Source organism: Capricornis sumatraensis, chromosome 8 (assembly GCF_032405125.1).
Source record: "Capricornis sumatraensis isolate serow.1 chromosome 8, serow.2, whole genome shotgun sequence".
NCBI classification, from domain to species: Eukaryota; Metazoa; Chordata; class Mammalia; order Artiodactyla; family Bovidae; genus Capricornis; species Capricornis sumatraensis.
The window spans coordinates 9,812,492-9,825,704 of NC_091076.1; the positions used below are offsets into that span (position 1 = coordinate 9,812,492).

Below are 13,213 nucleotides of genomic sequence, written 5' to 3' on the forward strand. Positions count from 1 at the left end.
AACTTCCATTTCCCCAGGCCACTTGAACTCAGAGTCAACGAAACTCAACTCAGCCCTTTCCCCTACCGGGCCTTGTCTTCTCAGGCCTCTGGAACTTGGCCCTGGACCCCTGCTTTCCCGCAGGGCTTACTCCCACTCTTTCAAGATATCTTGAGTGTAGTTCAATTAATTCATCATGTAGCAACTATTTACAGAGTGCCCATATAATAGTGTGCTTCATTCACTTTAGTGAATTAACCCTAATCTAGCCTTCTTCATGATATTTTATGATGAATCTGTTTGGACAGGAGAATTGCTGACATTCCCCCATTTTACCCTACCTCGCCCCCACTTTCTGACTGATGGATAATCTCGGGCCTGACAACATGCAGGGGCAGGGCCTCTGTTGGAGGCACCCATCTTCTCACTACAGATCAGAAGGTGCCACGGCCAGACTGTTCCCCGCTTTGCAGGGCCTCCTGCAGATTAGTCCAGTGGCCCCCTCCAGGGGCCAGAGTTCTCTTACTCCCTGTCCCCTCGCTGTGCTAGGCCTTGGAGGCAGCTGGTACTGCCGAGGCCTTCTTGGCATATGGCCAGGGCACCGTGGACTTGCGTTGTTGTTCAGTCACTCAGTCATCTGACTCTTTAAGAGCCCATGGACTGCAGCGTGCCAGGCTCCCCTGTCCTTCACTACCTTTAGCCCAAATTCATGTCCACTGAGTCAGTGATGTGACCCAACCATCTCCTCTGTCGCCCCTTCTCCTCCTGCCTTCAATCTTTCCCAGCATCAGAGTTTTCCAGTGAGTCGGCTCTTCGCATCAAGTGGCCCAGGTATTGCAAAGACCTTGAAGACCACCCAACTTCTCCCCGCAGAGGACCCTGAATTGACAGTGAGACAAGGTTCAGCCAGACATCAACACCATGAGGTGCCAACACTCTCAGGAACTTCTTGTTCCTAAGCAGCACCAGCTGAGTTATTTTCAGAAAGGACCTGAAGGAAGTTAAGTTCTTTCTCCCTCTCCCACCTGGGCTGGAAGCCAAGATAGCTGTGTATTTGGAAGAAAACAGAAACCAAGATCTGAAGAAATAGAAGAGGTACCCAAGGAGAGCCGAGGCCACGAGAAAGCTCACCCTCTGCCCTTCCCCTTCCTCTCCCCTCTTCATACCAGACTCATCCCCATCCCCCACCCCAAGCAAGCAGCTAGAGGCTGGAGTTCAGACCTGTGCTCAATGATGACAGCAAGTCCAAGGTGCCCTGGCCATGTGCCAAATAAGTGCCAACCAGACTGAACAGACTATCACCAGCATGAAAGCTCAAAGTTAAGAACTGTGGGGTCAGACACTCTCTTTGAGATGTTTCAACGTAACACTCCCATACATACACACAGTATCTGACTCACAGTCCCCCACAGCTCCAGAAAGATGAAACCAATCCCCCCCTGCATTCCGCAAGGAAGCTAACAACTTGCCTCCCCAAGTTTATCACCCACCACACCCGTCACAGGGACCACCCTCCAACAACATCAGCCTTCAACACCTGTTAGTCCTGCCACATAACCAGCTGCCAGGCCTCTGCATCTTTGTGCACGTCATCCCCTATGTGTTTTGACGTTCCTTTTCTGCCTCATAACCTCCAATTCATTCCAGACCTAGTTCAAATGATAGCTTCTCTCAAATCCCCAGAAAGAATTACTTTCCATCCACTGTGCACCTGTCTCTTCCTGGGCTGGAAGAGATCACATCCTGTTTGCTTATTACTTTTCCTTGTCTGAGTGTCAGCACTTCAAGACAAGTGGCAGAGCCTTGTGCTACTTGTTGATGAACCTGCATGCTCAGACGTAGGCACTTTATAGTGAAGTGAAGTGAAGTCGCTCAGTCTTGTCCGACTCTTTGTGACCCCGTGGACTGTAGCCCACCACACTCCTCTGTCCATGGGATTTTCCAGGCAAGAGTACTGGAGTGGGTTGCCATTTCCTTCTCCAGAGGATCTTCCCGACCCAGGGATCGAACCCAGGTCTCCCACATTGTAAGCAAGACACTTTACAGTCTGAGCCACCAGGGAAGTCCTAGGCACTTTATAAGTGTGCGGTAAATAAGTGGATGAACTGTTACCATTAAAACCCAGTATTTCCCTTCTTAGAAGCAACTCAACAAAAGCAGCATGTATTTGAAAAAAAACGTGCACCTCAGTGTTCACAGCAGCATTTACAACTGTAAAAATATGGAAGGTGTCCTTCAACAGACAAATGGATAAAAGATGATATAGTGTATATATATGGAATCCTCCTTAGCCTCAAGAAAAAAGGGACTTTTGCCATTTGCAGCAACATAGATGGACTCTGCGGGCATTATCCTCAGTGAAATAACTCAGACAGAAAGACAGATGCTGTATGATATCACCTATATGTGGAGTCTAAAAAAATACAACAAACTAGTAGATATAACAAAAAAGAAGCAGACTTGAATACAGAAAACAAACGAGTGGTTACCAGTGTGTGTGTGTGTGGGGGGGGGGGGGGCGTGAGAGACCAGGAGGTACAAACTACTGGATATAAAATAGGCTCAAGGATGTATATAACGTGGGGAATATAGCCAATATTTGGTAATAACTGTAAAGGGAAAGTAACATTTTAAATTGTGTTTAAATTTTCTTAATTTTAAAAAAGGCAGAAAAAAAAGTAGTATGTGAAGATAAAGGGATAAAGTGAAAAGGAATTTAAACAACATTGTGTGGTATCAAGAGGAAGCTGTTTATGCAGGAAAACAAGCCAAGACTTGTAACTGTTCAACCAAATAAAACCAAGTAATAAATCTGGTTGAAGGGGAGGACAAAAAAAGCAACAGAGCAAGATAGCAGAGAAAGAGGGCTGAAGGTGGCTAGAGATCCTCCGATCCTAGTGTATGTTGCTAAATACAGAACTTAATATTTACTACAGAATTCAAAGTATATAATTTGTTCAAGAATTTAGCCTTCAAAAGAAGCAAGGAAAAAAGTAGTTCAGAGTCTGGAGCCAAATTAAAAAAAAAAAGAAAGAAAGAAATGAAGACAGTTTGAGAGACCTTGGGGACAATATCAAACATAGAGAGAAAGGGGCAGAGAACATTTATGAGGACATAATAGCTGAAAACTTCCCTAACCTGGGAAATGAAATAGACATCCAAGTACAGGAATCACAGAGAGTCCCAAACAGGATTAACCCAAAGAGGACCATACCAACGCACACTGTAATTAATACAGCAAAAGTTAAAGAGAGAATAATAAGTGCATCAAGGGAAAAGCAACAAGTTAAAAAAAAGAAAAAAAGTCCGGAGCCAATAAGGACAGATTAATGAGGTCATTAAAGTCTTCAGGACTTTACACTCATTCAAGTAAATGGTGGGGGCGGGCAGGGCGGTTGGGGCCCTGAAGTTCAGAGGGCCAAGTCCACAGAGAAAATTCCTTTCTAATCCTTTGTTGCAAAAATTCATGTCCCATGTTTCCCAACAGGTGAGGATTACTTGATCTTAGCCAAAGATGGCAGTTTTCCCCCCTCAGTTCAGTTCAGTCGCTCAGTCATGTCCGACTCTTTGCAACCCTATGAATTGCAGCACACCAGGCCTCCCTGTCCATCACCAACTCCCGGAGTTCACTCAGAGTCACGTCCATCGAGTCGGTGATGCCATCCAGCCATCTCATCCTCTGTCATCCCCTTCTCCTCCTGCCCCCAATCCCTCCCAGCATCAGAGTCTTTTCCAATGAGTCAATTCTTCGCATGAGGTGGCCAGAGTACTGGAGTTTCAGCTTTAGCATCATTCCTTCCAAAGAACACCCGGGACTGATCTCCTTTAGAATGGACTGGTTGGATCTCCTTGCAGTCCAAGGGACTCTCAAGAGTCATCTCCAACACCACAGTTCAAAAGCGTCAATTTTTCGGCTCAGCTTTCTTCACAGTCCAACTCTCATATCCATACATGACTACTGGGAAAACCATAGCCTTAACTAGACGGACCTTTTGTTGGCAAAGTACTGTCTCTGCTTTTCAATATGCTATCTAGGTTGGTCTTAACTTTCCTTCCAAGGAGTAAGCGTCTTTTAATTTCATGCCTGCAATCACCATCTGCAGTGATTTTGGAGCCCAAGAAAATAAAGTCTGACACTATTTCCACTGTTTCCCCATCTATTTCCCATGAAGTGATGGGACCAGATGCCATGATCTTCGTTTTCTGAACATTGAGCTTTAAGCCAACTTTTTCCACTCTCCTCTTTCACTTTCATCAAGAGGCTTTTTAGTTCCTCTTCACTTTCTGCCATAAGGGTGGTGTCATCTGCATATCTGAGGTTATTGATATTTCTCCTGGCAATCTTGATTCCAGCTTGTGTTTCTTCCAGTCCAGCGTTTCTCATGATGTACTCTGCATAGAAGTTAAATAAGCAGGGTGACAATATACAGCCTTGATGTACTCCTTTTCCTATTTGGAACCAGTCTGTTGTTCCATGTCCAGTTCTAACTGTTGCTTCCTGACCTGCATACAGATTTCTCAAGAGGCAGGTCAGGTGGTCTGGTATTCCCATCTCTTTCTGAATTTTCCACAGTTTAATGTGATCCACACAGTCAAAGGCTTTGGCATAGTCAATAAAGCCGAAATAGATGTTTTTCTGGAACTCTCTTGCTTTTTCCATGATCCAGCAGTTGTTGGCAATTTGATCTCTTCCAGTGTCTTTAAAAGAAAAAAGACTTCCAAAAACAGAGCAAAGATGGGAAGATAGTTAGAAACTCAGGAAACTGTCCAACAGACTCTGCAACACTGCCAAAGCTGAAGGTATAATTTCAAAGACTCAGAAGAAAAGCATCCAGGCTCTGCCTCTAAACTACCCATCAGCCTTGAGGAGTTTAGCCAAATTCGAAAACTGGATGATGGTTAAAGTCAAGGAACTGAGCGCTTGGAAGTCAAAGTTCCGCTGAGATGAAAGCAGAGAGAGAACGTGACCCCAACCAAAGGGACCCACTTGGCAGCTGTTAATAGAAGAAGCAGTGTTGGAATATTATTTGTTATTACAAATCCTGCAGGAGGGACACTGGCTGGTGAAGAGAACTGTCAAGAGTTGTCTTACTGAAGGGTGAGGAATGTGAGTGTGGATAAAAGCCAGAAAGAGTAAAGGAGAAATAACCAAAGCCTTCTCGTTGCAGAAGAGAAATGAATGCACCATCTGCAAAGTATCTCATAATCAAATAAACTGAACAACACTGAAGCAAGTCATTCTCTCTAATGCAACCAAATATTAAAAGAGAAACACCAGAGATACAGCAGATCAATTTATGGACGAGATAGAGAAGTTATTACTCTTGGATAGATGACATCAGATAGTCAACTGATTAGAGACACAATACTGATCTCATCAAAAGGCTAACTGGTAATAAGAGAGTAAATGATTCCCTAAATGAACACTGAAGCACTCCAACCTCAGCTCCTTCTGCAGTCCTGGTCACACAGTACTGGTGGGTGTTGTCAGTTTCCCCATCTCCTGTGCGCTTCAAAACTATCTATCATCACAGTCCTTGAAAGGAAGTCACTAAGTGCGGCCACAGGCAAGGGCTATGAAGTTACACTCTGCCTCCCAGAGGGAGGCGTACCTTCATAAATTATTTCATTTCTCTCTTCCCTCTCATATATTTATTTATCTATTCTTTTATTCATATCATTATGGATTCTTGGATACTTATTTTATACTTTGGGTTAGAATCCAACACTGTACTGCTTTCTTGCTCCGATTATTCCAGCTTTTGCTGTGAGCTCTCTCACTTTGGCCACTGCGTCCTTTTAATACATGCCTCTTCCCCTTCTTCTTCTTTTTCTTTTCAGCATTTTACTTTCTGGCACTATAAGATGCTTCAGGTTCATCTTGTATATTCTCTAGGGCCCCAGCCTGAGAAATAGCATTTCTCCAAAGAGCCATAGTCCCTTTTATTGGAGAACAGTATTAGAAGTCAAGGTATGGGCACTCAGGCATCGTTTGAGGAATGAAAGTTATCCATCAAAAATATGTCTTGGGAATTCCCTGGCAGTTCAGTGGTTAGGACTCCTTGCTTTCACTGCTGAGGGAGTGAGTTCAATCCCTGGTCAGAAACTAAGATCCCACAAGCCACATGGCATGGCCAAATAAATAATTAAATAATATATATATATATATATTTTTTTTTTCTTGTATACTCCACTTTTTTGGGGGGTGGTTGGTGTCCAATTTTTAAAATCTGTCCTTACTTCAAGGCCTGAAAGATATTCATCTATACTTTCTACAATAAAAAAGGCTTTATTTTTGACATTTCAATCCTCAATCCATCTTTAATTGATATTTACTTATGGCATAAGGTAGGGAACTAATCTCATATTTTTTCCAGATGGATAACTATAACGTGATGAAAATGCATCCACAGTACTACCCTGGTGGTACAGTGGACAGGAATCCACCTGCCAATGCAGGGGACATGGGTTTGATCCCTGGTCTAGAAAGATTCCACATACCTTGGGGCAACTAACCCTGTGCGCCACAACTACTAAGCCAGTGAGCAACTATCGAGCCTGCGCACAGCACCTAGAGAAAGCCCAAGCAGAGCAATGAAGACCGCATGCAGCCAAAAACACACGCTCACACACATCTATGTTTGGCCTCTGCCCCTAGCTACTGACACGGAGCTCCTAACTCCCTTTGCATCTCCTGGGTGATAGGAATGCCTTTTGTTCTAATGAGGCCACTCTTGATGGGCTCCTAGACAGCTTCAGGATCAGGGCTGGTTACCAGAAAGGCATACTGGAGTGATGAAACTCTCAGTCCCACTCCCCAACCTCTGGGAAGGGGAGAGGGGCTAGAGACTGGATTAATCATCAGTGGCAATGATTTAATCAACCGTACCTACGTAACAATACCTAATGATGACCACACCTACAGTTTCCGAGTTGGTGAAAACATCAAGGTGCTGGCAGCGAGGCACCCACACCCCCACTCCTTACACCTAGCCTTTTTCCCCGAGCTGTAGCCTTCATAATAAACTGGCAATAGTAAGTAAAATGTTGTACCTGACTCAGTCCCTCAAGGAACCCATTTACTCTTAAATCAAGTAAATGACCCCCAAAATCTTTGTCAAATATTATGACCCACTAATCTTTAGTTAATTCTGTATTTCTAATTATCCATAATTAATCTGATCCTGTGATTCCCACAACCCCCTATAGCCTCTCCTCCTCAATCCCCCTGCTCAGTATCACTGTTCAGTGAGTGACACAGCTATTCTTCCAGTTTTCTAGGCCAGAAGCACATGGGCAATTTTCTTAGCTCTTATATCTTCCCATCCTCCCTGTCCAGCTAGATGCTAGTATAAACTCTGTAGCCTGATTAATATAGGTACAATATCTCCACTTAGGAAACACATACACACATACACAAGCTTCTGCTGCATGCTATCATGAAACTCTCTAAACAAACTGGAAATGGTTCCAAGTCTCCATCCAGACTTAAAATGTGCCAGTTCTTGCTCCTGTATTCAGTATTTCAAATGTCTTATAAATGTATTTATACAAATATATTTACATAAGCAATATTAATAAATGTATTAATAAATAAACCAAACTCTCAAGCACTTTTGATTTTCACAGACATTCAACATGGCTAAATGTTACCAGAGCTTTCCAGCAATACAATCCTAAAGACACATAATGAGGCATTGGGATCTTTGATTTCAATGTTCACTTTCGAACATAAACTCTTCCTTCATTCCCTCAAAGCAAGTAACTCAGTATTTGAATAGTTCCGCCCACATCTGCCCCTGCTCCTACCTATGCTCCTTTTTGGGTCAGTTATAGGAAAAATCTTAGGGCTCCATAGAGGGAAACAGGTACCTAACTAACATTTTAAAATATGTTTTTATATTTAATAAGGTGAAAAGGGGGTATATAATGTTGAGAAGTAGACATTTAGGGACAAGTATGAATAATAGAAACCTGAATTTAAACTAGCTCCTTACACTGCAACTAAATTGGTTAATTGCAACAACACTCTGTAAAATAATTTGAACTACAGAGAAATTAAAAACAAACTAAAACACATCGCTAAGAAGGGAAACCCTCTTTTCTAATTAAAATAGAAACTGTTGCACTAATGAAATGCTAGCTAGAATGTAACCAGTCTGAGAAAGGAAATAAACTTTTTCCTTGAAGAAACACATACTCCTAGGATAAGAACAAAAGAATAAACAGCTACAGTCACCTGATCACCACAGCCTGATTATCAGTTTCTTAACCACTGTTAAGTCCCCAATGACATGTTCCCAGAGGTGCTGCAATACCAGGCTGTGATACTGAGATACACATTTGGGACTTCTCTGGTGGTCCACTGGTTAAGACTCTGAGCTTCCACTGCAGGAGGGCAGCAGGCACAAGTTCAATCTCTGATCAGGGAATTAAGATCCCACATGCTGTGTGGACCAAATACATATTTGGTCTTCAGTCCTCTTTCCTGGCACCAGAGCTTCTAAAATCTTTGGAATCTCTAGAATAAAGAGTGGAACTGTCAGCCTCATCCCTCACTCTCCAGAGAGGGTAGAGGAGCTGAAGCCTGATTAATCACCAATAGCCACTGATCATGCCTATATAATGTAAAAGTCGCTCAGTCATGTCCGACTCTTGTGACCCCATGGACTGTAGCCTGCCAGGCTACTCTGTCCGTGGGATTTCCCAGGCAAGAATACTGAAGTGGGTTGCCATTTCCTTCTCCAAGTTGCCATATATACTAGCAATGAAAACTAAGAGACCTCAGATTAAATCTAACAGTGAATAGATGACTTCTTTATGAAGGAATTTCAAATTCTGAAAGATGATGCTGTGAAAGTGCTGCACTCAATATGCCAGCAAATTTGGAAAACTCAGCAGTGGCCACAGGACTGGAAAAGGTCAGTTTTCATTCCAATCCCAAAGAAAGGCAATGCCAAAGAATCCTCAAACTACCGCACAATTGCCCTCATCTCACATGCTAGTAAAGTAATGCTCAAAATTCTTCAAGACAGGCTTCAGCAATATGTGAACCGTGAACTTCCTGATGTTCAAGCTGGTTTTAGAAAAGGCAGAGGAACCAGAGATCAAATTGCCAACATCCGCTGGATCATTGAAAAAGCAAGAGAGTTCCAGAAAAACATCTATCTCTGCTTTATTGACTATGCCAAAGCCTTTGCCTGTGTGGATCACAATTAACTGTGGAAAATTCAGAAAGAGATGGGAATACCAGACCACCTGACCTGCCTCTTGAGAAATCTGTATGCAGGTCAGGAAGCAACAGTTAGAACTGAACATGCAACAACAGACTGGTTCCAAATACGAAAAGGAGTACATCAAGGCTGTATATTGTCACCCTGCTTATTTAACTTCTATGCAGAGTACATTGTGAGAAATGCTGAACTGGAAGAAACACAAGCTGGAATCAAGATTGCCAGGAGAAATATCAATAACCTCAGATATGCAGATGACACCACCCTTATGACAGAAAGTGAAGAGGAGCTAAAAAGCCTCTTGATGAAAGTTAAAGTAGAGAGTGAAAAAGTTGGCCTAAAGCTCAACATTCAGAAAATGAAGATCATGGCATCTGGTCCCATCACTGCATGAGAAATAGATGGGGAATCAGTGGAAACAGTGTCAGACTTTATTTTTTGGGGCTCCAAAATCACTGCAGATGGTGACTGCAGCCATGAAATTAAAAGACGCTTACTCCCTGGAAGAAAAGTTATGACCAACCTAGATAGTATATTCAAAAACAGAGACATTACTTTGCCGACTAAGGTCCATCTAGTCAAGGCTATGGTTTTTCCTGTGGTCATGTATGGATGTGAGTTGGACTATGAAGAAGGCTGAGTGCCGAAGAATTGATGCTTTTGAACTGTGGTGTTGGAGAAGACTCTTAAGAGTCCCTTGGACTGCAAGGAGATCCAACCAGTCCATTCTGAAGGAGATCAACCCTGGGATTTCTTTGGAAGGAATGATGCTAAAGCTGAAGCTCCAGTACCCTGGCCACCTCATGTGAAGAGTTGACTCATTGGAAAAGACTCTGATGCTGGGAGGGATTGGGGGCAGGAGGAGAAGGGGATGACAGAGGATGAGATGGCTGGGTGGCATCACTGACTCGATGGACGTTGAGTCTGAGTGAACTCCGGGAGTTGGTGATGGACAGGGAGGCCTGGCGTGCTGCAATTCATGGGGTCGCAAAGAGTTGGACACGACTGAGCGACTGAACTGAACTGAACTTATGAAGGAAAAGATAATATCCTACAGAAACACACTCAAACAAAAATAATGAGAACCTAGTATCTGCCAGGCACTTTTCTATGAGCTGGGGTGGTAGCAAGGAAAAAGAGCCTGCTTTCATGAAGTTTAATTTCACTAAGTGAAAGAAAGAAAATTAAAGAATAAATACTCAAACACACGTAACATGTTAAATGATTACAAGTGCTGTGAAAAGGCAGAGTACGATGAGAAGGAGATTACTTGATTCAGGGAAGGCATCTCTGATGAGGTGATATCTGAGCAAAGACCCAAAGAGGTAAAGGAACAAGGGAGCTTTCTAAAAGAAAGTTTTCTAGGTGAGGGAATAATAGCAAGTGTAAAGACCAAAAGGAGAAACGTCTTATATTTGTAAACAGAAAGATCTGATGTCATAAAGAAATTAATGCTCCCTGATGAAATAAAATTTTAAGGCACGATAAAAAAAGTTAACATAAAATTCTCCCTGGCCGCTTTAGCCACTGCCCTCTCCCCTCTGGGGTGCATTGTGCATCCGCATCAACCAGATCCCCTTAGAAGACACAGCAATGCCTACTTGCAAAAACAAACAAAAGCAACTTCCTCCTGGCACCAGGAAAGTAGCTCCTTAGAAAATAACATTCCGTTCTCAATTCTGTAAGGGGTCACAACAACTCAGAGCTCGCCTTGCTGGACTATGTTACTTTGATGTATGACCCTTTGTCTCAAAAATTTCTATAACTCTGCTTTGACCTCTACCAGGGGGACAGTTCTCAGAGCTTTCAGAAAGATTGTCTCCTGGGTTATAATCCTCCAGCTGACTCAAAGAAAATTTTCCAGTATTTTCTTAGATTGACTACTGATTAATTTTTTTCATCAACATCCCCAGACAGTCTATCAATCCACTGCAATTCCAATACAAATCTTAATATCCATGTTTGGGAACTTCATGATTCTTTAACACATGTGTAAGAGAAAAGGCCCAAAAACAGTAAAGATATTTTTTAAGTAATACTTTTGAAGACAAATCCTACCATATATCAAGCATGTTATATTCCTAAGTAATAACAGTAGCATGCCAAAGTAATAATCATAGCATGAAATAGCCAAAGGGATGGACAAATGGACCAACAGAACAGAATATGAAACCTGAAAGAAACTCATGCATATCTGAAACCTTAATATATGCAAGGATAATATTACAACCACTGGAGGAAAGAACAGCCATTCACCAAATGGCACTGAAAAAATAAAATATGGTGACTACTTAAAAGTAAACACAATAATATATTCCAAGTGGTTAAAAGACCTAAATATGAAAAACAAATATTTTAAATTTTTAGAAAAAAATGAGAGTATCTTTCTGGTTTTCAAGGTAAGGAAGGAGTTGTTAAGCAAGACACAAAAGCACAAACCATTAAGAAAAGAACTAATAAATTCTACAAGAAAAATCTGTGCATGACAAGAGACCATAACAAACTGAAAAGACAAGCCAGAAAAGGGACAAGACATAGTATCTGAAACTAATAAGACAACAGTCTTGTATGAAACATAAAGTTCCACTGAAAACCAGTGAGGAAAAAGGCAACAATTCAGCAGGAAAAACAATTTACAGACTAGGAACGGTAAGTTCACAAAATTGGATACACAAAAAAGTGGCCAGTGAACTCTTGACAGATTACGTATTAGTAATCAATAAAATGCAAATTACAATCACAAAAAAATACAATTTTATGTCCATAATTTGGCAAAACATCTGACTGAACCAAGTGATGACAAGGACATGAAATTGCCTAAGTGGCAACATTAACTGGTATAATCACTCTAGGTGCACAATGTACAAAAGCCTGTAGAACTGAAAATACTCTTAGATATTACCTATCAACGGCACTCCTGGATTTATAACCCAGAGAAACTCTCATAAACGTGCAGAAAGCAACATACAAAGGATTTCACTGCAGTACTGATTATAGCAGTAAAAACTTAGAAACCTGTAAAAGGGTTTATCACTAGGAGACAAAATAATTTGTAGAACATGTCTAGAGTATATAAAAAACTGAATTTTAAAGAGCTAGGGCACAAAAAGGCAGGCAAAGTGTATCAAAAATATAATGTTAAAGAAAAGGGGGAAATAGTAGATTCACCTTAAAATTTTTTCTAAAAACTAAATGATACAAGAGTACCAACAGTCTCCTTTTTAATGATATCCTATCCCAAAAGAAAGAACCACACCATTCACGGAGGAACTGCAGCATCTGGTGGACATGGGGAATGGATAGAGCGAGCCTCGAGTTCATCTCCCTATTCCAAAATTCCACTTAATAAAAGCATCCTCAGGTAGAGAATTTACGAGATATTAAATGATATGAACAGATAATGATCTTCAGCCAAAACCCATAGAAACAACCTATAATTAAGATTCCCGAACCAACAAGGACCAATGTATAGCAACTATACTCAATATTTTATAATAACATATATGGGAAAAGATTCTGAAAAGGATATATATATTTATATACATGTACATGTGGTTGTAGTTGAATCATTGTGCTGTATACCTGAAACTAACTAACACAACACTATATATCAACTATACTTCAATTGAAAAAAAAAAAAGATTCTCATCAGGCTTTGCTTCCCAAACTTCCATTCAAGGTCACAAATGCAATCTTAAAGATGTTCCTTTTAAAATTTCATAAATTTGGCTCTTCCAAAACCCAGTCTAATCCTTCTCTGGGAGAGCTTCCAACTGGCATATTCCTCCCCAGGGTTCAGGAAATAAGGAAATTCTGTTCCCAGATTGAATCTTTGCCCTACAGGTAAACAGCCTACTCCAAGCTCATTGCAGGGCACTGTGCGTTTGCATATTCCTGCTGCTGCTGCTGCTGTTAAGTCTCTTCAGTCGTGTCTGACTCTGTGAGACCCCATAGACAGCAGCCCACCAGGCTCCGCCATCCCTGGGATTCTCCAGGCAAGA

At 41.7% G+C, this 13,213-nt stretch overlaps 1 protein-coding gene and 1 non-coding gene across 2 annotated transcripts in view; both read right to left on the minus strand.

The window, feature by feature from the left end:
* SLC3A2 (solute carrier family 3 member 2) overlaps positions 1-13,213 on the minus strand; it is a 31,264-nt gene that overhangs the window by 6,580 nt on the left and 11,471 nt on the right. The gene's annotated exons all lie outside the window — the stretch shown is intronic.
* Positions 12,458-12,643, minus strand: LOC138084955 (U2 spliceosomal RNA). Its single transcript, XR_011145346.1, has one exon. It is a non-coding gene; the product is annotated as a U2 spliceosomal RNA (small nuclear RNA).